We start from the raw sequence: 23726 nt of genomic DNA on the forward strand, positions 1-23726 counted from the left end.
GTGATTTATGTCGGAGAGTGTTTTGCCTATGTTCTCCTCTAGGAGTTTTATAGTTTCTTGTCTTACATTTAGATCTTTAATCCATTTTGAGTTTATTTTTGTGCATGGTGTTAGAAAGTGTTCTAGTTTCATTCTTTTACAAGTGGTTGACCAGTTTTCCCAGCACCACTTGTTAAAGAGGTTGTCTTTTTTCCATTGTATATCCTTGCCTCCTTTGTTGAAGATAAGGTGTCCATAGGTTCGTGGATTTATCTCTGAGCTTTCTATTCTGGTTCCATTGATATATACTTCTGTCTTTGTGCCAGTACCATACTGTCTTGATGACTGTGGCTTTGTAGTAGAGTCTGAAGTCAGGCAGGTTGATTCCTCCAGTTCCATTCTTCTTTCTCAAGATTACTTTGGCTATTCAAGGTTTTTTGTATTTCCATACAAATTGTGAAATTATTTGTTCTAGTTCTGTGAAAAATACCATTGGTAGCTTGATAGGGATTGCATTGAATCTATAGATTGCTTGGGGTAGAATAGCCATTTTGACAATATTGATTCTTCCAATCCATGAACACGGTATTTTTCTCCATCTGTTTGTGTCCTCTTTGATTACTTTCATCAGTGTTTTATAGTTTTTTATGTATAGGTCTTTTGTTTATTTAGGTAGATATACTCCTAAGTATTTTATTCTTTTTGTTGCAATGGTGAATGGTATTGTTTCCTTAATTTCTCTTTCTGTTTTTTTATTGTTAGTGTATAGGAATGCAAGGGATTTCTGTGTGTTAATTTTACATCCTGCAACTTTACTATATTAATTGATTAGCTCTAGTAATTTTCTGGTAGAGTCTTTAGAGTTTTCTATGTAGAGGATCATGTCATCTGTAAACAGCGAGAGTTTCACTTCTTCTTTTCCTATCTGGATTCCTTTTACTTCTTTTTCTGCTCTGATTGCTGTGGCCAAAACTTCCAGCACTATGTTGAATAGTAGTGGTGAGAGTGGGCACCCTTGTCTTGCTCCTGATTTCAGGGGAAATGCTTTCAATTTTTCACCATTGAGGGTGATGCTTGCTGTGGGTTTGTCATATATAGCTTTTATTATGTTGAGGTATGTTCCTTCTATTCCTGCTTTCTGGAGAGTTTTAATCATAAATGAGTGTTGAATTTTGTCAAAGGCTTTCTCTGCATTTATTGAGATAATCATATGGTTTTTATCTTTCAATTTGTTAATGTGGTGTAATACATTGATTGATTTGTGGATATTAAAGAATCCTTGCATTCCTGGGATAAAGCCCACTTGGTCATGGTGTATGATTTTTTTAATATGTTGTTGGATTCTGTTTGCTAAAATTTTGTTAAGGATTTTTGCATCTATGTTCATCAGTGATACTGGCCTGTAGTTTTCTTTTTGTGGCATCTTTGTCTGGTTTTGGAATTAGGGTGATGGTGGCTTCATAGAATGAGTTTGGAAGTTTACCTTATGCAATTTTCTGGAAGAGTTTGAGTAAGATAGGTGTTAGCTCTTCTCTAAATTTTTGGTAGAATTCAGCTGTGAAGCCATCTGGTCCTGGGCTCTTGTTTGCTGGAAGATTTCTGATTACAGTTTCGATTTCCTTGCTTGTGATGGCTCTGTTAAGATCTTCTATTTCTTCCTGGTTCAGTTTTGGAAAGTTATACTTTTCTAAGAATTTGTCCATTTCTTCCAAGTTGTCCATTTTATTGGCATAGAGCTGCTGGTAGTGGTCTCTTATGATCCTTTGTATTTCAGTGTACAACAGCATTGTTAATCAGCTATACTCCAGCATAAAATTAGAAGCTTTAAAAAACAAAAGCTAGTAAAATTGTAACTTGGGTTTGTAGCTCAACTTTTTGTTTTCAATTTGAATGAGACTAATATGTAATAAACATGCACACACAAAAATCATCATCTGTTCTCTTTTTTGGAGAAGAAAAAATCTGATTGGTCTCTAAAAATGAATGTATGTGTTTGACCTCAAAGATAGCATTTGAAAATTGTCGTGTTTTTGTCCTCCAATATAAAGGTAAGCCAGAGTCAGGTCCCTTTCAATACTGCAGCTCAGTAAGAGAAGCTACAAGATAGACAGATGTGAGGCAGTAACAGTAAGAGCAGGCTCTAGGGAAAGGAACCGAGGACCACTATTAATAGATGCACAAAAGTCTCAGAACCCCTATTCCAAATGCCACCTTTAATAACATTGTAATAAAGAAAATCTTCAAAAATGTTTAAAGTAATGTGCAGGACCCTGTATTAGTAGTAGTCTGTGTAGTGTTAGTCATTCAGCCATGTCTGACTCTTTGCAACCCCATGGACTGTAGCCTGCCAGGCTCCTCCATCCATGGGATTCTCCAGGCAAGAATACTGAAGTTGGTCACCATGCCCTCTGCCAGGGGATCTTCCCAACCCAGGGGATCGAACCCATGCCTCCTACATCTTTTACATCTCCTGCATTGGCAGGCACATTCTTTACCACTAGTGCCACCTGGGAAACCCCAATAGTCTTCAGGGCACCATAAAAGAAAAGCACACTGGATCCCTTAAACAGCAGAAATTAATTTTTTCACAACTCTAGAAGCCAGAAGTCCAAAATCAAGGTGTTGTTAGGGTTGGTTTCAGTCAGATTTCTTTTACTGGCTTGTAGACAGCCCTCTTCCAACATTGTTGCTGCTTAGTTGCAAGTCGTATCCAACTCTTTTACAACCCCATGGACAGGACTGTAGCCCTCCAGGATCCTCTGTCTCCATCCTCACATTGTTATAGCCATGCTTTCCGGGAAACAAACTCACTCAGAAGGACAATACAGATAGTGGAGAGCAGTTTATTACACCGATGAGCCCAAGGCAGAGTCTCCTTTTAGCCAAGGACCCCGACCAGCATTTGTGAAAATCTTTTATACCCCATGTGTACGTGTCCAAACCCACCACCCCAATTTCCTTGAGACTTACATAAACAAAGGAAGGGTAAATACAACTACAATAACTCCATCATTCATGTGTTATGTGTTCAAACAGTTAATAATCAATAAGCCCACAGTTACATTCCAAACAGTTAATAATCAATAAGCCTGTGATTACATCCTGATAGATACGGAAAAAAATTTATGACCTGTCCGGAGGCAGGGGTGATTATGGTATGTTTTCTCTTAGGTGATGAGTAACCTGGATATGATCTTCAAGGTTCCCCTGTCCGGAGGGGGTCTTATCCTTCCATCGCCGTTCCCACAGGCACTGAGCAGAGAGTTCAGAGTCCACTGGAGAGGTGGCTGAGCACGATCAGCACGGACAGGCCTGAGATGGAGTCCAGGCCCTATGAATTCCTTCTTCATTCCCCCCTCTTGATGCTCTTAACTCATACTATGAGAATCATTTATAGGGATATATTGCACCCTGGCTCTCCAACTGCCAATTAGGGAGAATGATATCAACCTTTGGGTTACAAAGTTCATAATACATTGTAAAATTCGGGGTCCACAAAGCAGAACTATCAAGGCAACTATAACAGTGGTAAATATAGTTTTTCACCAATCACGCTTCACCCAAGATAGGACTGAAGTCCAGAAGGGAATGTTTTCATTTGACATCGTTTTTACCTGGTTTTTCATGTCATCTAAAGCAGTTGATACATTGTCACATAAGTCAGGAATGTATACACAACATTCAACCTTAATTATAGCACAGGTCCCTCCTTGAGCAGCTGTGAATATGTAGAAAGCCATTTTATCATGAATTACTGCTTTTCTCATTTAGGTTTGCTCTTCATTTAAGGGTTGGATGGCTTCTGTTTTATCTAGGAGGGCCTGTTTGTGAAATTAGTCAAGGCCTCTACTTTAATCATATTTGTTGTCCCCATAGAGGGTACGAAAAAAGCAGCAATATACTCATACCATTGAAACACAGATCTTGTCCACCTAGCATGTAAATAAGGTAGATTTACTGGGCCTTGTTGTAGCTTAGGCTTTTGTTACACTGGCATTTATATCAAATGTAACCCCATGACTTGAGTCTATTGACTGTAGGTCTTACACCAAGAGAGCAAGGAGAGATTATGATTGACAAGAAAGAGGAAAGTCTCTTTTTGTCATCCCAGAAAAGAGTGGTTTAAAATCTCCTTGGCAGAGCAGTGACACCCATTAAGGAAGTCCATCCATCACAGACAGAGGCATAGCCCCACATACCTAGCAGTTGTAGGTGTTGTGGAAGTCCATGTAGGAATGTGCCCATGAGATGAAAACATTGTCGGAAGTTAAATTCAAAATCACGTTGATGAGGCCAAGCAGCAGGAGTTGATTGTGCGGCTTCATCCTGGGGGGGGGGCTCATCTGGGATCTTTTTTTCTTTCTTTTTAAGGATGGTCTTAGTCTCTTGGGGGTCAGTGGGGTCCCTCTGTGCAGTCCACTCAGCGTTTTCTGGGTCTGCGTGGTATGTTCTCTTCACCCTCGTATGATGGATCCAAGGGACAATACCTGCAACTTTAACTGCAGCAGGGGTAGTTAGAATAACATAAGGGCCCTTTCACCAAAGGGCTAGCAAAGCATGTTTTCAATCTTTGACCCATACTTGGTCACCAAGTGTAAACTCATGAATCTGTTCCCCAAGGGGGAACAGCACCCTTTCTTGTACAAACTTAGTTACCCGATTTATTACCTTACCCAGTTCTATCTGCTGTGAAATCCTATCCCTCCTTACCTGAGGCAAATTTGTTGACACTTGTTTTATTATGGGAGGAGGCCTCCCATACACAATTTTGTATGGAGAATAGCCTTGGGACTGTGGGGTCATCCTGTGTCTGAGCAGAGCCATTGGAAGCAAGTCCATCCAGGAGCAGTCAGTCTGCATGATCCACTTGGAGAGTCTCTTTAAGTGTCCCACTGGTTCATTCCATCTCAGAACTCTGGGCCTATATGCAGTGTGCAGTTTCCATTTGATGTTTAAAGTTTTGCTTACTTGTTGTACTAAATCAGCCACAAAAGCCGGGCCATTGTCCGATCCAATGCTGGGAGGGAACCCAAATCTGGGAACTATCTCCCTAAGCAGGCACCGGGCTACATCTGATGCTCTTTCAGTCCAGGTAGGAAAAGCTTCTACCCATCCTGAGAATGTACACACCATGACCAGCAGGTAACGGTAGTGTCGGTGAGGTTTAATTTCAGTGAAGTCCACTCCCAGGTGTTCAAGGGGCAGCGTGCCTTTCAGCTGAATACCCGTAGGTTTTTGTCTGAATACCCAAGAGGCAGCATTAACCTGTGAGCAGGCAGCATGGCCTAGGTGGGTCACTTGGTGTGTTTGGCTTACCAGAGTGTGTGCCAGCTCCTCTGGTACCAATAATTTGCCACTTGGCAATTCCCACCATCTCTTTTCAGTCTTGATGGCCCCTTCCACTTAGGCTAACCTGACAGCTATTGTCCTTGTTTTATCAGGCTAGTGTCATCAGTATATAGGACCCAATTAGGGTCTGGAACCTTGAGCCCTTTTTTAAAACAAACCCCAGATACCTTACCTCTTCTTTGTAGATCTGTCCCTTTTCTTAGACACCCGGTAACCTGCTTTCATCAACAACTGGAGCAGTGCATTTGTCCCTTTTCAGCATTTTTCCTTGGTCTCAGGCAGCCAGCAGCAGGTCATCCCCGTATTGTAGGAGCAGACATCCATACTCTTCTGGATGGAATGAGTCCAGGTCAGAAGCCAAGGCTTCCTCAAAGATGGCTGGAGAGTTCTTAAACCCTTGTGGGGGGTCCAGATGAGCTGTTGTTTGGTGTTCCTGACTGGATCGTCTCATTCAAAGGCAAAGATGGGCTGTGACGCTGGGGCGAGGCATATGCAGAAGAAGGCATCCTTGAGATCCAGGCAAGTGTAAACTTTAGTCCTCGGCGGGAAGAGGCTAAGTAAGGAATAGGGGTTTGGAATAGTGGGGTGTAAAGTCACAGTAACCAGGTTTACTAGCCTGAGATCTTGTCCAGGCCTATAGTCTTGTTTTCTTTCCTTTTTGACTGACAGGCTCAGCGTATTCCAAGCTGACTGGCACTCTACTAGAATGCCTGCTTGTTTCAATCTATTGATGTGGGGCAGTATGCCAGCCTAGGCCTCTATCGGTATAGCAGGGCCTGCTTTGAGTTCTGTTATCACTGGGGCTTGATGTTTAGCCAGCCTGGAGCGGGGTGGGGGGGGGGGTTGTCTTCCACCCAGACCTCAGGGAATAATTGAGTTAACTCTCTCATGCTCTTTTGGCCCATCCGGTCCTTCCTTCAGAGGCTCATGCAACCCCCACTCATCTTGGGTGGGTATTGAGAGAGAAGGCAAATAAGTCATAGTGTCCATCCAGATGGTGGGCCTCTCCTCAGGGCAGAAAGTCACTTGTGCTCCTAGTTTGGAGAGCAAGTCTCTTCCCAACAGGGTTACTGGAAACTCAAGAATGTAGAGGAATTCATGAATCACTTGCTGCCCCCCATCTGACATTTTCTGGGCTGGCAAAATGATTTAATCATCTCTTCTCCCGATACCCCAGTTACATCGGTAGTCTTTTTGGACAGTGGTGCCACAGGTTTTGTTACTACCGACAGTTTTGCTCCTGTATCCACCATGAAGTCAATGTTTTGTTCCCCCACTTTTAAGGTTACCATGGGCTCTCAGGGACCGTCATATCTCTGAGCCCTGGCAGCCCTAGTTAATTTCCAAGTCAGCAAGCCCCACAAACTGCAGGAGCTTCCTCTTCCTTCCTTGCCTTAGGGCAGTCATCCTTCCAGTGGCCAAAACCTCCGCACCAGGCACACTAGTTTGGCTGTAACGGTCCCAGGGCCTCCCTTGGGACCGGTTGAAGGACTGTCCTGTCCCTGGGGCAGATGAGGTTTTCCAGAGGGCCCGAAATAGACTTTCCCAGAGCAGCAGCTTGCACTGTAAGTCTCTTGTCTGTTCTCTTTCATTCCCTCCAGCTCTCTGGCAGAGCATAGTCTCTGCTTAATTCCAACGTCTCTCTCCCCTTCTTGCCAGTACTCACCGGGACAGGCGGGTATAGCTTGGGAGGTTCGGTTGGAGCCGGATCCTGGAAGTGTTGGCCAGAGGCTTCTGTCACCCGGATCGGAGCCTGCCCAAACAGCGGCTCTACGAGCTCCGGGAAAGCTGGCAGAAGAGCAGTGGCTGTTGCAGAAACTTCACCCGGCCCTGGATCGGGCATTAAGGTGGCCTCCGGTCCTGGTGAAGCACTGGGAGACAGGTGTGTCATTATCCAGCATAGGGGTGGGGTCAGGTCATCCCCGTCCAAATCCTGTAGAATTTCCTTTTTTATCATCAGTCAATTTTTGTGCCATTAATATTTTTCCCTTTCCCTTCTGGATACAGAACCTTGTCTAAGTAGGAGGGTCTCAAGCTAACCCTAGCCATGAGTCAATAGATGGATAGTGATCCAGGTGTCCTGCTCTCCTGTGACTACTGTATAGATTGCTTCCACTGTTTTAAGTTCACGGTGTTCTCTGGTGGCCATCCTGCTCCCATAGGGGTTTATTTGACCTCACAGAGTATGTGGAGGCAGTTAGGCTTCAGCTTTACCCCATAGTCTCCTCTTAATCCCTTTTTTAAATTTTTAATCATGCACTCCAATCCAGTTGCCTTAGATTCACTTCCCCCCATCTTGCTTACCTTCTCAGACCTTCTTCTACTTTTCCTTTTTGATCTGTATATGAAGTTCTCAGTACCCTATGTACTTCTGATATTTCCATTCAGTGACACTTAAATTGCCATTTTGCTTCCTTCCTAACTGGGGTGAGAATAGCCTTATCTGCCAGATCCCAGAGGGAGAAGGGGGATCGGTGTGTCTTCACCTGCCAGTCAGCACAGCTGAACCAGAACATCACATGGTCCAAGACTGTTTCTCCCTTAAAGTCCATTCTGCCTTGGTGGGCTTGAAAACACAGATGGGTTAAATATCCCATGTCCCAGGCCATCTCCAGAAAAGCCAATTCATACTCACTTACGTATCCCCCTCCTTCTAGCCTAACAATTCCGAGGGGGTCAAGAATTTCACAGCAGACGGGACACCTCCTGGGGGAGGGCAGAATATGAGCATACAAGGACCAGTTTCTTATCCTAAAAATCCCCTGGCGATCGCTTGGTAATAAGTTTCCCCGAGACGGCGTGGACACACCTCCTAAATGACTTTCACAAATTTCCTTCCTAAACCCTAGCACGCTCGTCGACCTGTGTACCAAGCAATCGCCACCTGCCTATTCAAGGCTCCTGTGGGTCCCTGCTCCTTCTAGTCCCTCCCAGGGGGGTGATCAGGCCCCCTCTTCCACCCTGCTGGGTGGGTTCCTCCTCACCCAAGCACTCAGTTCCCCTGCTGCCGTCCACTACCTGCTAACGTGAAAGGTCCGGGCGTTGAGAAGCAGAATCCTTCCAGAGGGGCAAGGCACCTTCCCCCCTCTAGGAGATTCAAGCCACAAAGCCTCGGGGTGGCCTCAAATGAGACCTGTCTCCTCAAAGTGAGGAGTTTCCTGGCTAACGCACCAAATGTTATAGCCATGCTTTCCAGGAAACAAACTCACTCAGAAGGACAATGCAGACAGTGGAGTGCAGTTTATTACACCGATGGGCCCAAGGCAGAGTCTCCTCTTAGCCAAGGACCCCGACCAGCATTTGTGAAAATCTTTTATACCCCATGTGTACGTGTCCAAACCCACCACCCCAATTTCCTTGAGACTTACATAAACAAAGAAAGGGTAAATACAACTACAATAACCCCATCATTCACGTGTTATGTGTTCAAACTGTGAGGCTGCACCATGACAGGCAGCCTAGATTAGGAGTAGGCCTGGTTTTCCAGGGTAACATGATTATCAAGCCACCTGGAGCCAGCCAATCAACATGCGCCTAGCAAACAAAAGGGAACCTATCAGGGGAAAGCTGAAAAAGCCCACAAACGCCCAAGTTTGAAAAAAGCCCATGAAGGTTTGGGCCAATAGGATTACTTTGCAAACAGGTAACCAATCCGCTTAAGCCAGCTACCAACTGCTTATGCACACCCTATAAATTTGGATAACAGCGTGGGCTCAGGGCTCTCTGACCCCGCGCCACTATGCGGCAGGAGCCCTGACTCGAGTCAGCAATAAACTTCCCTTTTTGCGAATTGCATTGTCTTGGAAGCCTTCTCTCTTCCCGCTCAGGGATTCGGACATCGGGCATAACATTTGGGGGCTCGTCTGGGATCCCTTGACCGGGGAAAGAGAACACTTCCAGGACAGAGGGGAAGGATAAAAAATAGCACCAGTGCTCAGGCAGAACAGGAAAGTCCAGTGTATATCCGAGGCCCTGCTGAAAAGCAGGAAGGTATCTGGCACAGGAGAAAGCTTTCTATAAAAGGGGGAACAGATTGGACGTTCCAGCCAGCGCAAGACCGAGGCCAGCGAGCGCGCTGGAAGGCAGCCGGCTCTGCGGAAAGGAGAGTTCCTCTCCTGATTCTGAGTCTGGTGAACAGTGGATGCCATTTGGTAAGGTAAACCATGTACCGGGAGGCAAGAGGACTCAGGGGGCCAGAAAACCCAGCGCTGTGTTGTCGGCCGACATTTGTCTATCTGTGTGTTTGTCTACGACTCTCCGTGTTTGTGTGTGCCGGCATTGTCTCTGGTCTTGTTCTCCTCTGGTGCATCGTTCTCTTCTCTCACTTCTGACTTATTCTCTTTTCCTCTTCTTCTCTAATTTGCCCTCCACTCCTTTTCTTTTTGGGAATTTCAGTGAACAGGCGAACGGTTGTGGGGGCAATTGATGAGTCCTGGCCAGAGCTACACTCTGGCGGACTCTGAAGGCCCTACAATAAGTGAGCCTCAGTATTGGGAGCCCAATCTGGTGAAACTCTCCTTTAACATCCCTAACTGAGGATGTGGCCTAAAATTCTTCGTGTGGGCACGGGTCAGGCACTTAAAGGCCATTAGGGCGCCTGCCACTTGAAGACTCCCGTGAGAGAATAAGGGGGTCACGGAACAGGCTAGAAACCCCTAGGGTGCCCGCCCCCAGCAAGAAAACTTCTGTGCAACGACGCAGGCACAGAAACAGTTCCAAAAGCAAACCATAAGCCCAACCTCTTGGCCGCCACCACTCCCAGTAGGATTTTTTTGGTGGTCGTTCTCAGTGAATTCTTCTCTCTCTCTCTCTCTCTCTCTCCCCTACCACTTATTCTTTGACCATGGGTCAGGGGGAATCTACCCCACTCTCTCTCATGACTGACCATTTTTCAGATGTCAGGGCCAGGGTCCATAACTTGTCTTTGCTAGTCAAGAAAAGTAAATTAATAACCTTTTGCAGAGTGGCCCGCTTTCCAGGTTGGATGGCCTCCAGAAGGCACCTTTCAACCGTCTATCATACAGGCTGTGAAGAAGATTATGGCTCCTGATCCCTGGGGCCATCTGGGTCAGGTCCCCTATGTCATGGTCTGGCAAGATCTATTGGAAAATCCGCCTAAGTGGTCAAAACCTTTCATTCACAAACTTCCTAGTTCTTCCAATTCACAAGTCCTGGTGATAGAGAACCCCCCCAAAAGAAACTAAAAAGAAAGAGGACCCAAAACCAGTCCTTCAGAAATCATCTTATCCAAACCTGATGGATCTAGAAACAGAGATAAGGCCTCTGCCATATGTGCCCCCCTTGCAATTCTCTCCGAGGAGAGAAGCTCCCACGGGTGAACTGAGAAGATTAAGAGGGCCAATGGGAACTGACCATGAGGGTGGCCAGCCTTAGGGACCCGGGGGAGAACTAGGGGTGATAGGGGTGGACAAAACCCTGGGGACCCGGAGTTACCTTCATCCACTGTTCAGGCGCTCCCCGTCCGAGTGGGACCAGCTAACCCGGATAGAGAGCGAACCTATCAGTACTGGCCCTTTTCCACGAGTGACCTGTATAATTGGAAAACCCAGAACCCTCCTTTCTCAGAGAAACCCCAAGGCCTCACTGACCTCTTAGATTCCATTTTGTTCACTCACAACCCCACCTGGGATGATTGTCAGCGGCTGTTGCAGGTGCTCTTCACCACAAAAGAACGGGAGCGAATTCTGGCAAAGGCATGGAAACGGGTCCCAGGGGTCGATGGGAGACCAACCACCCAGCCTCATCTCGTAGACGAGGGGTTTCCTCTGTTGCGGCCTAACTGGGATTTTGAGCGAGTGGAAGGTAGGGAGCATCTCCGAGTGTACCGCTAGACTCTGATGGCTGGCCTGCGGGCCACAGCTAGAAAGTAGACAAATCTGGCAAAGGTAAATCTAGTAAGGCAAGAGCCCACTGAAAGCCTGGCAGCCTTCCTAGAAAGGCTGATGGAAGCTTTCAGGCAATATACACCTATGGACCCCCAGGCTGAGGAGTCATGCGCTGCAGTTCTGTTAGCATTTGTGAATCAGGCAGCCCCAGATATTAGGAGGAAATTACAAAAGATAGAGGGATTGGGAGAGCAGACAATACAAGATGTACTGAAAGCAGCTGAAAAGGTATTTAATAATAGAGAGACCCCAGAAGAAAGGAAAGAGCAAATTCAACAGGAGGAAAGGGAATTAGCTGAGAAGATCAGGAAGGAAGATAGGGAAAATAAGGCGAAGGAAAACCGGAAGAACCAGAGGGAGCTAGCCCAGATTCATTTTGCGGGGATGAAGGCCGGAACAGAATTGAGGGAGCCTCGAGACCCCCAGATGGGAGAAAAAGAGAGACCAAAAAGGCAGGCCCTAAAGAAAGATCAGTGCGCTTACTGCAAAGAACGAGGGCACTGGAAAAACGAGTGCCCTAAGAGGGACCCGAAGAGGGGAACAACCCAGAGAGAGAGAATCTCCCCTGGAACTCAAGTTCTATATGTGGGGGAAGACAGTGACTAGGGGAGTCAAGACTTGGCACCCCTCCCCGAGTCCTGGGTAACCATACACGTGGAGGGGAAACCCGTTGGCTTCATGGTAGATACTGGAGCCCAACACTCTGTTTTAAATCAAAGACTGGGACCAATGTCTAAGAAAACCAGCTTGGTGCAGGGAGCCACGGGGACAAAAAGATATTGTTGGACCACAGAATGGAAAGTAAATCTAGGGACCCACCAGGTGTCCCATTCGTTTCTGGTGATACCAGAATGCCCAGCCCCTCTACTTGGAAGAGACTTGTTGACTAAAGTTAATGCTCAGATCCATTTTGACCCTGGGGGAATGTCAGTCACGGATGAACTTGGACAGCCGATACATGTCTTATCCCTAGCCTAAAGAGATGAGTACAGACTTTTTGCGCCTAAGCCCTCAGAGGTCATAGCACCAGATGTACAACCGTGGGTCCATAAATACCCATTGGCCTGGGCAGAAACGGCAGGAATGGGACTGGCCAAACAGAGACATCCGGTCGTCATCGAGCTAAAGGCCGAGGCAATTCCTGTGAGGGTGAGACAGTACCCTATGAGCCAGGAGGCTCAGCGGGAGAAATCACTCCCCACATCCGATGGCTCATGGATGCCAGAATTCTCAAGCGGTGCCAATCCCCTTGGAACACCCCCTTACTGCCAGTGAAGAAGCCAGGGGGGAAAGATTACAGACCTGTCCAAGACCTGTGAGAAGTCAACAAACGGGTGAGTGACATACACCCTACGGTCCCTAACCCGTATACCCTCCTGAGCAGTTTACTGCCTGAGTACACTTGGTACTCTGTGTTGGACTTGAAAGATGCTTTTTTCAGTCTACCCCTGGCGGCCCAGAGCCAGGAGATATTTGCCTTTGAGTGGACTGAGGGGGAAGGCCAACCAGTAGTACAATTAACTTGGACCCACCTCCCACAGGGGTTCAAGAACTCTCCTACCTTGTTTAATGAGGCTTTGAGCAAGGACCTCTATGAATATCGGACTCGCCACTCAGAGGTCATCCTGCTGCAATATGTAGATGACCTTATGTTGGCTGGAACCACAGAGAAGGCATGCAGCCGTGCCACCGGGGACCTCTTACAGACTCTAGGCACCTTGGGGTATCGTGATAGTGCAAAGAAGGCGCAAATAGCTCGGCAAGAGGTCACCTATTTGGGGTATAAGATCAGGCAGGGGCAAAGGTGGTTAACCCAGGCCATGAAGGAAACAATATTGCAGATACCAGAACCCAAGACCCCCCGCCAGGTGAGAGAGTTTCTGGGGACTGTTGGATATTGCAGACTGTGGATCATGGGGTTTGCTGAGAAGGCCTGGCCCTTGTTTGAGGGAAGTAAAGAGATCCCAAATTGGACTTGGACTGAGCCAATGAAACAGGCTTTCCAGACACTCAGATGGGCCCTACTAGAAGCCCCAGCCCTTGCCCTGCCTAACCCAAATAAGCCATTCCAGCTGTTTGTAGATGAAAAGCAAGGAATAGGAAAGGGGGTCTTGACGCAACAATGGGGACCATGGAAGCGGCCGGTGGCATACCTTTTGAAGCGATTAGACCCGGTGGCCGCTGGATGGCCCCCTTGCCTTCGCATCATTGCAGCCACTGCCCGCCTCGTCCGCAATGCTGACAAGTTGACGTATGGACAGCAACTCTTGGTGTACACCCCCCACGCCATCGAAGGGGTTTTAAAGCAGCCGCCGGGTAAGTGGATCTCCAATGCCCGCTTGACACATTACCAGGCCTTGCTGCTCGATGCTCCATGGGTACGTTTTCAGACCCCTTGCTTCCTGAATCTGGCCACGCTCCTACCTAACCCAGAGAAAGACCGCCTGCTCCATGATTGCAGTGAGATACTGGCTGAGGCCCTGGCAGCACGAAAAGACTTAACTGATGTACCGCTAAGCAACAGTGAGCTAGTATGGTTCACCGATGGGAGCAGCTATGTAAAAGATGGGCAAAGGAAGGTGGGAGCCGCCATAGTTGATGATTCAGGACAGACGATATGGGCTGAGACACTTCCCCCAAACACTTCTGCGCAAAAAGCAGAGTTGATTGCCCTAATACAGGCTCTGGAGCAAGGCAAAGGGAAGAGAGTCACCATTTTTACTGACAGCCGATATGCTGTCAGTACTGCCCATATTCAAGGTCCAATATACCAAGAAAGGGGATTTTGGACAGCTGAGGGAAAGGAGGTAAAAAATTTGCCTGAGACTCGCAGGCTCCTAGAAGCTGTCCAACTGCCCCAGGCAGTAGCAATAGTACATATCCCCGGTCACAAGAAAGGAGAAGACCCTAAGGCACGAGGCAATCATGCCGCTGATGCGGCCGCTGGAGAAGCGGCTAGCGGGGACTACACCGCCCCCATATTAGCCGTGGGACTTCCACCTCCTGGCATGGGGACTTTGCCACCAGTTCCCAAATATTCCCTCCTTGATCTCGCCTGGATCAACGAGGATACAACCCTCCAGAAGAATGACAGAGATGGATGATACTGAGATCAAAACAACAACCTGATATTGCCTGCCATCCTGGGTCATCACCTATGTGAACACCTGCACACAACTACACACTTGGGAGAGAAAAAGACCTTAACACTTCTCCAGACGGCCTGCCGGAGGTTCCCTCGACAAAATGCAACTGTACGAGAGATAATCCAGGCTTGCAAAGCGTGCCAGCTGATGAGGACAGGAAAAAGGCAGCACATGGGAATGAGGTACTGAGGGGAAGAGCCAGGGCAACACTGGGAGATAGATTTCACTGAGGTAAGGCCAGGCAAGTATGGGTATCACTATCTGTTGGTTCTGGTAGATACCTTCTCGGGGTGGGTAGAAGCCTTCCCCACTAAGGGAGAGACAGCAATAGTGGTTGCTAAAAAGATCTTAGAGGAGATAGTGCCTAGGTATGGGCTGCCAGTGACTATGGGCTCGGATAATGGACCTGCCTTTGTGAGCCAGATTGTACAAGGGCTGGCCAAAGCTCTGGGGACAAAATGGAAGTTACATTGTGAATATAATCCCCAGAGCTCAGGACAGTTTAAGAGAATGAATCGGACCCTAAAAGAAACTTTGACGAAGTTGGCAATAGAGACTGGCGGGGACTGGGTGACCCTCCTTCCCTTCGCAATCTTTTGGGGGTGTAACACCCCATATAAGTTGAATCTTACCCCTTTTGAGATTCTGTATGGAAGACCCCCTCCTGTGTGTCCTACTTTCGAGGGAAAATGCCTGCCAACCCCTACTTTGGGACAATTTCAGCAAACTCTGATGGCATTAAGTAAGGTGCATAACCATGTTTGGAAGTTGATTCGAGAGATACACGAGGGTCAAAATGAGGGGTCATCCCCTCACATAATATTGGCCCAGGTGATTGGGTTTGGGTAAAATGGCACCAATCAAAGGTATTAGAGCCTAGATGGAAAGGCCCTTATGTTGTTCTCCTTACCACTCCTACCGCTGTCAAGGTCGACGGGATTGGACCCTGGGTTCACTGCAATCACGTGCGACAAGCCACTCTGGAAGAACAGGAAAAAGCGTGAGCAGAATGGAAGGTGAGTCCTCACCCGTCAAATCCTTTGAAACTGAAACTCGTTCGACGGAAGGCCTCCTAATTCTTCTGCTGATGGCAGCTCTCATCGATCCAGGAGTGACCAGTCACAACCCCCATCGACCTGCTAAGATCACCTGGAAACTCAGCGACGAGAAGACTCATGAGCAACTCAACGAGACCTCAGGAATCCACCCTCTGAATACCTGGTGGCCGGACTTGTACTTTGTTCCCAGGAGACTCTTTGGTGCCGGGGCAGGGTGGGATTCTAGCGGGCAGCATAACTACCAGGTGACCTCCAGACAGAAATGGGCACTTATTAATACAGCCCAAGGGTGGTCAACAGATGGGTTCTGGGCTTGCCCAAGCAACATAAGAAATAACTGGAAAACCTGTGGGGACATGGAAAGCTATTATTGCCGGAGCTGGAGTTGTGTAACCTCTTGTGATGGGCCCCAAAAATGGGATGTAGAGAACAGGAATTTAGTTAAGTTTACCTTCCAGAACCCTCAAGGCCAACCACCTCCCGACCAAGCTCGCCGAGAACATTTAACATCTCCTCGGTCCCGAGCCTTGGAGGCAACCTGATGGAAACCCCTGGCCCTCTGACTGTTACCACTAGCTCAGCAACTCACCACCCGCTATGGGCCTTAGTGAATGCTGCTTTTACAGTCTTAAACCATACCAACCCTAATGCGACCCAATCCTGCTGGCTTTGTTATAATCTTCACCCCCCACTTCTATGAGGCCATAGGCCTCAATGTCTCTTACAATTTGTCTTTAGATCGGAACCCACCCCAATGCTGATGGGAAGAACGCAAGGTAGGCCTCACAATGAATGAGGTTTGGGGACAGGGACTCTGTTTGGGCACAGTACCACGTGATAAAACTCCCCTTTGTGCCCAGACAATTGGTAACCTACGCTTACACGACAAAAATTGGATTGTGCCAGAGGTTGGGGGTTGGTGGATTTGTTCACATACTGGGCTAACCCCATGTTTAAATGTGAAGGTTTTTAACCAGAGTCAAGAATTCTGTGTCTTGGTTGCTGTGATGCCAAAAATCTTACACCACTCTGAAGAGGTTATGTACTTACATTGGGACCGGGAAATGCTAAGACAGAAGAGAGAGCCAATCAGTGCGATCACCATGGCAACCTTGTTCAGTCTTGGGCTGGCAGGAGCATGGACAGGAATAGCTTCACTATCTCTGCAAGACCAAGGGTTTTCCTCCCTACAAGCCGCTAGAGATGAAGATATAACTCGCATAGAAGAATCAATCAGTCACTTGGAGAAGTCTCTAACTTCCTTGTCTGAGGTAGTCTTGCAGAATAGAAGAGGATTAGACTTAATTTTTCTCCAACAGGGTGGGGTCTGCGTGCCCCTGGGAGAAGAATGTTGTTTCTATGCAGACCATACAGGAGTAGTAAGAGAATCTATGGCAAAAGTGAGAGAGGGACTGGCGCAATGAAAGAGAACGGGAAGCCCAGCAGGGATGGGTTGAGTCTTGGTTTCAACACTCCCCCTGGCTGACCACCTTAGTTTCCACCCTCCTGGGTCCACTTGTAGTACTGCTATTGACACTAACGTTTGGTCCTTGCATTTTAAACCGGCTAATGTCTTTTGTTAAAGAACATCTAAGTACCATTCAGATTACGGTATTGAGGCAACAATATCAGATGATAGCCCAAAATGAAGAGAAAGATTCCTCTACAGAAACAACAAGACAGGGGGGAATGTGAGGCTGCGCCATGACAGGCAGCCTAGATTAGGAGTAGGCCTGGTTTTCCAGGGTAACATGATTATCAGGCCACCTGGAGCCAGCCAATCAACATGCGCCTAGCAAACAAAAGGGAACCTATCAGGGGAAAGCTGAAAAAGCTCGCTAATGCCCAAGTTTGAAAAAAGCCCGCGAAGGTTTGGGCCAATAAGATTACTTTGCAAACAGGTAACCAATCCGCTTAAGCCAGCTACCAACTGCTTATGCACACCCTATAAATTTGGATAACAGCATGGGCTCAGGGCTCTCTGACCCCGCGCCACTATGTGGCAGGAGCCCTGACTCGAGTCAGCAATAAACTTCCCTTTTTGCGAACTGCATTGTCTTGGAAGCCTTCTCTCTTCCCGCTCGGGGATTCAGACATCGGGCATAACATAAACAGTTAATAATCAATAAGCCCACAGTTACATTCCAAACAGTTAATAACCAATAATCCTGTGATTACATCCTGATAGATACGGAAAAAAATTTATGACCTGTCCAGAGGCAGGGGTGATTACGGTATGTTTTCTCTTAGGTGATGAGTAACCTGGATACAATCTTCAAGGTTCCCCTGTCCTGAGGGGGTCTTATCCTTCCATCGTCATTCCCACAGGCACTAAGCAGAGAGTTCACAGTCCACTGGAGAGGTGGCTGAGCACAATCAGCACGGACAGGCCTGAGATGGAGTCCAGGCCCTATGAATTCCTTCTTCAACATGACCTCTTCTCTGTGTTCACACAGAAGGAGAGAGAGTTCTGGGTGTCCCTTCCTCTTCTTATAAGGACACTTCCTATCATATTAAGGCCCCACCATTTGGCAAGTTATGCTCGGGAGGCCAGAGGTCCCCAAGTGGCAGAGATCCCCAACTTCAGTATTCTTGCCTGGAGAATCCCACGGATGGAGGAGCCTGGCAGGCTACAGTCCATGGGATTGCAAAGAGTTGGACATAGCTGAATGACTAAGACTACACAGACTACGGCAGATGAATGGCAAGCGGTGGACCTTTTTTCCTACATTCCTTTGCTCCCACTTTAGTCATGTGAGTAGGAGGCTCCTTTTAATTGCTATAATGACAATGGGTTCTACCTGAAAGTACCTTTTTCCCAAACCTTGAGCTGCTAATTGCCCAAAGAAACAATACATCTTACTCATGAAAAAGTTACTCTTAAGCTATGTTAATGAAACTATGTGTTTGTTTGGAGGTCTGTTTTCCTTCAAGACTTACAGTCAATTGTTTTGTGGATACAATATATCTCACCCAGAGACATCTAGTCTGGAGAGGACTCCCCTTGTGCAGATACGTATGTTGTGGGAGAGAAACCTGGTGCAACTCTCTCAACCTTGAAGTGTTTCTTCTATCTATGATCAACAGCTTGCTAACAGGCATAAGATGCCTTGCTAAAAACTGGCAAGGGGCTATCTTTTCTGCCCCCTTCTGCTGTCTATTGTCAGAAGCTTTGTCTATCCTTTTTGTGCTTTAATAAAACTTTGCTACACAAAAGCTCTGAGTGATCAAGCCTCGTCTCTGGCCCCAGATTGAAATACTCTCATCTGCAGGCCAAGAATTCTGGTGTCGTTCTTGGCTCACAACCACAACCTTTCATCTTGGGGGCTCTTCCAGGATCTTCAGGACATGGTAAGGACATTCAGAGCTCTAGTTCTTTGGTTCTCCTAGTAAACATGTTTCCTACTTTACTAACACAGTGTGCCTGTCTGTGTGAATGCTATATGGAAGAGATGCACAAACAAGTGTGAAGCAAGAGTTCAGGCTGGCTTTGTGGTTCCATGGTGCCTCATAACGACTGAAGGTAGCCTGAAAGGGTCAGGGGTTTATACTGACCTGCCAATGCCAAGAGCTATCCGACATCCCTGCAAGGGGAGTGGCCAGAAATGGGTGAAACGCGTGGACCTGACTTTTCTTTCTCAGTCAACTTTTCCTGGCCTCTGACCATTTTGTAACTGCCTGGGGAATTGAAACTACTAACCTAATCTGTAAAATAATAGACTTTCAAGGGACTTGCGATCCATGCTGTCACTGTGTACTTTGACTTAGAGCCCAGGTTTGGATTGATTGTCATGAAGCACCTAGCCTTTCTAGGAGCCGAAAGTTACCTTGGTCGTACTCTCATGTCCTGCAGACAGGAGCACAGTTATGAGCTAGGTGGAGCTCTAGCTCCAGGAACGTCTCTCAGGCTAGCGGTTGCTCTCTCAGCTGCCTGCCTCAGGGGCCAGCAACCTGAAAGTGAGTCCTTGTCACAGCTGTGCCTCCGGTCTACGTGGATAGAAGCACTGCTGGCGATCATGAGGTTTCTGAGGACACAGCACGGAAATTCTAGGATCTGGTCAGACTGGAAGTGCAATGGGTTTCTTCCTCTGGTAACACTAGCTCTTAGGGGACCAGAGGATGCTCTCCAGTGACTTTTGTCTCAACTCCTTAGATAGTCTTCCTGTGGAATCTGTAGAAATGGACAGAAAGGATTGGCCCTAATAGCTCAAGGACAAAAATCACTTTTTCCTCTCTGGCCAGCCCTTCAACACCTCTTTCACTATGACATATACTGGTGTCATGACACTCCGAAGGGACATTTTGGGTTTTATGTTTGTCCCTTTATGGTTTAACAGTTTTATTGTGGTCAGGAATATATTCAGGACTGTGCATAGGCACCCAGGAGACAAATATTTCCTCTAGTCGTCTTAGCTTGGGAGGCATTCCAGAAGGCTAATCTGTTGCACCCTGGGGACATCAGAGGAAGAGCAGAAATCAAGAAAAGGTCTTAATGATGAGCAACTGAACATCAATCTGGGATGCCATCTGGTCTACCCCTGGTTCATCTCTATTCCACCTCGCTGATAGAACAGAGAAGGCCAGTGATGAGACACCTATGTTGGTAAGAGACAGGTTAACTAACTCCAGCTAGGGAAGGAAGCGTAGGTGGAAGACCTATCTCCATTCCCATCTATAGCAAGGAGGGACATCTTGGATAGAAAAGAGCCAAGGTGCTAGACACTGCTTTTTTCTCTTTTACAAATGGGAGCTAACAGTTCCAGCCTTACTACTTTGGACTGTATCCTGAAAAACTGGGATAGATTCCATTCCCAGGGCTTAAAGAAGACACACCTGACCTTCCTATGTGAAACTGCATGGCCACGGTACCCATTAAAGGATGGCAAACAATGGCCGGTTGGAGTGTCTCTTAATTACACCATTTTACAATTAGACCAGTTCTGTAGAAAACAAGAGAAATGGGAGAAGTGAAATATATGCTGCTTTTTTTCTCTCTGCGAGACATGCCAGACATGTCCTAAGGGTATATATTTGGGTGTGAAACTTTCAGTTCCCTCCTGTTCTCCTACTTTGCCCCTGTATCTGGGGCTCCCAACTGAACAAACTGAAAGTCAGGGCACCCCTCTAGGAAGGGTTGCCTTGGTCTCGGTAGAAATTCATACTGAAATTCAAACTACTCCAGTCTCAGCAGAGGTTCAGGCAATCCTCTTTTCAATATGACCTCAGACTACTGTGATTTCAACAGAAACTCAATTGAAATAAAGGACACTCAGGCAACTAAAACTAAGGGTAAAATACAGGATGAGAAAGGAGATGAGATGGAGGAAGAGATGAAGGATAGGAGACAGAGATAAGGAAAAACAGACCTCTAATCTATCCCTGGAATCATATGCAAAGGGAAGCTAGAGAGGCTGAGGAAAAGCCACACAAGCTGTTGCCTCTTCAGGAAGAACCCACTGGGAGGAATAACCAGTCTATGAGAGTTAATCACCCCTTTTCTTATCAAGAAATACAAAGAATCAAGGAGGATCTGGGAAACTATTTGGAGGATGCAGAGAAATATATTAGAGCCTTTAAGGATGTTATTCTGTTTATGACCTTACTTGGAAAGTTGTGGTGTATATTTTGGGACAGACGCTAAATCCTGACTCAAAACTCGAGTTTTGGAGAAAGCTGTTTCATATGGAGATGAATGGCTTGGTAATGAATCAGCAGGAAAGACAGAAGACAAGATAGCTGCCCTCCCTACTGGGAATCAGGCTGTCCTGACAACGGAACCAGACTGGGACTATTACACTGGTAAAGAAAGATGGGATCAGAGTCACTTTGTCAGATGTGTCCTTGAAGGACTCAGGCGACCACACACTAAAACTTTAAACTATGCCAAACTGGCAAGAATAAAACAGGGAGAGAAGGAAGAGCCTAGTAAATTCCTAGATAGACCACAGGAAGCCCTTCGCAGATTCACTGAGATTGATCCCAAAAGTGAAGAGGGAAGAGTGATCTTAAAAGATAGATTTCTCACTCAGTTGGGTCCAGATACCCACCATGAGCTACTAAAACAAAATTGGAAACTAGATTTTCTGTTGAGAATCACGGCAGCTATTCTGAACATTTTCCACTCAAGGAGAATGGTTCTGGCTGGAATTGTGTTGGGAATAGAAAATGCAGCTGACACTATGTTGACAAACCTTAGTGAAGGCTCAAAATGGAAACTGAGTCAATGGTCAAGGTCATCTCATTTTCCCCAGCAACCCATGATGTGGAGGAGGAAGGAAGAGCCATAGAGTGAGCATCTGCTGTGACTCAGGCCGCTAAGTGCTTCACACTAAACCAGTTAATCAAAACCTCCCAGACACAAGACAATCTACAGAATGGGAGAAAATATTTTGCAAATGATGAAACAAAGAAAGGCTTAATTTCCAAGATGTACGAAGAACTCATACAACTCAACAACAACAATAAAAAACCTATCCAAAAATAGGCAGAAGACCTAAATAGACATTTGTCCAAAAAAGCAATACAGATGGCCAATAAGCAGAGGAAAAGGTGCTCAACATCACTAATTACTAGAAAAATACAAGTCAAAACTATAATGAAGAACCACCTCACACCAATCAGAATGATCATCATTAAAGAGTCTACAAATAAATGCCAGAGAGGGTGTGGAGAAAAGGGAACCCTCCCACACTGCTGGTGGGAATGTACATTGGTGCAGCCACTGTGGAAAACAGTGTGGAGGTTCCTCAGAAAACTAACAAGAATTACCAAATGATCCAGCAATCCCACTCCAGGGTATATACTGGACAAACTACAATTCAAAAGGATACATGCACCCTGATGTTCATAGCATCACTATTCACACAGCCAGACATGGAAATGACCTAAGTGTCCTTTGACAGAGGAATGGATGAGGATATAGTACATATATACAATGGAATACTACTCAGCCATGAAAAAGGATGGAATTATGCCATCTGCAGTGACATGGATGCAACTAGACATTATCATACTAAGAGAAATGTCAGAAAAAGAAACACAAAACCATGTGATATCACTTATGAGTGAAATCTAAACAATGACACAAATGAACCTACATATGAACAGAAACAGAATCACTGACAGAACAGACTGGTGGTTGCCAAGGGAGGGATGGATTGGGAGGCTGGGGTTAGCAGATGTAAGCTTTCATATATAGGACGGATAAAAACAAGTTCCTACTGTATAGCACAGAGAACTATATTCAATATCCTATGATAAACTATAATGGAGAAGCATATTAAAAAAGAATGTACATATATGTATAACTAAATCACTTGACTGTAGAGCAGAAATTAACACACATCATAAATAACTACACTTCAATTAAAAAACAACTTCCCAATCATAATTTGACATGGACAATAATACCCCAATGTGATGATTAGGAAGTTAGCAAGTTCAAAGTTACACCAAGAAGAGAGTGACAGAACTCCAGATTCCATTGGTGGCCCTCTCGGCTCTCTCCTCACTTTCTCTGGCTGGAGCACGTTCCCCTAGGGTGGTGGAGCTGCCAGATGGAAGGCGTCTGGGTCTCTGAGTGACCTCAGGGAGCAGAGCTCTTCTACCCTCTAAACCATCTACCACTTTAGACTTTTATTCAAGACAGAAGCATTCTTCTTCTTCTTGTGTACATCCCTTAACAAGATAAAAGTTTCTTTTATTCTCTGCCAACCCACTGTCCCAACATCCTAATCAGTTTCTAAACAGAGGAATACGTTTAAAACAATTGAAAACACTAGGATTCAGATTTAATCTGTAAATTAAAGGGAATTGATGAATTTGGAAAACTCGGCAGTGGCCACAGGACTGGAAAAGGTCAATTGTCATTCCAATCCCAAAGAAGGGCAATGCCAAAGAATGATTAAACTATTGTACAATTGTGCTCATTTCACATACTGGCAAGGTTATGCTCAAAATCCTTCAAGCTAGTCTTCAGCAGTCTGTGAACTGAGAACTTCCAGATATACAGGCTGGGTTTCAAAGAGGCAAAGGAACCAGAGATCATATTGCCAGCATCTGCTGGATCATAGAGAAACCAAGAAAATTCCAGAAAAACACCTACTTTTGCTTCATTGACTATGCTAAAGCCTTTGACTGTGTGGATCACGTGGATCACAACAAACTGGAAAATTCCAAATGAGATGGGAATACCAGGCCATCTTCTTACTTGTCTCCTGAGAAACCTGTATGAAAGTCAACAAGCAACAGTTAGAACTGGACATGGAACAACAGACTGGCTCCAGATT

At 46.2% G+C, this 23726-nt stretch overlaps 1 long non-coding RNA gene across 2 annotated transcripts in view; it reads right to left on the reverse strand.

The window, feature by feature from the left end:
* Positions 1–2806: 2806 nt before the first annotated feature.
* Positions 2807–23726, reverse strand: part of LOC110122935 (uncharacterized) — a 31353-nt gene continuing 10433 nt past the window's right edge. The window contains exons 3-4 of one of the 2 annotated variants that reach the window (XR_011491703.1): positions 23543–23663; positions 2807–15360 (exon numbers count right to left, since the gene is read on the reverse strand). This is a non-coding gene — a long non-coding RNA (uncharacterized lncRNA). Of the gene's footprint in view, positions 23664–23726 lie in introns of both variants that reach the window. The other variant, XR_011491702.1, reaches the window with a different exon arrangement.

The sequence above is a fragment of the Odocoileus virginianus genome, chromosome 16, assembly GCF_023699985.2.
Source record: "Odocoileus virginianus isolate 20LAN1187 ecotype Illinois chromosome 16, Ovbor_1.2, whole genome shotgun sequence".
Lineage (NCBI taxonomy): Eukaryota > Metazoa > Chordata > Mammalia > Artiodactyla > Cervidae > Odocoileus > Odocoileus virginianus.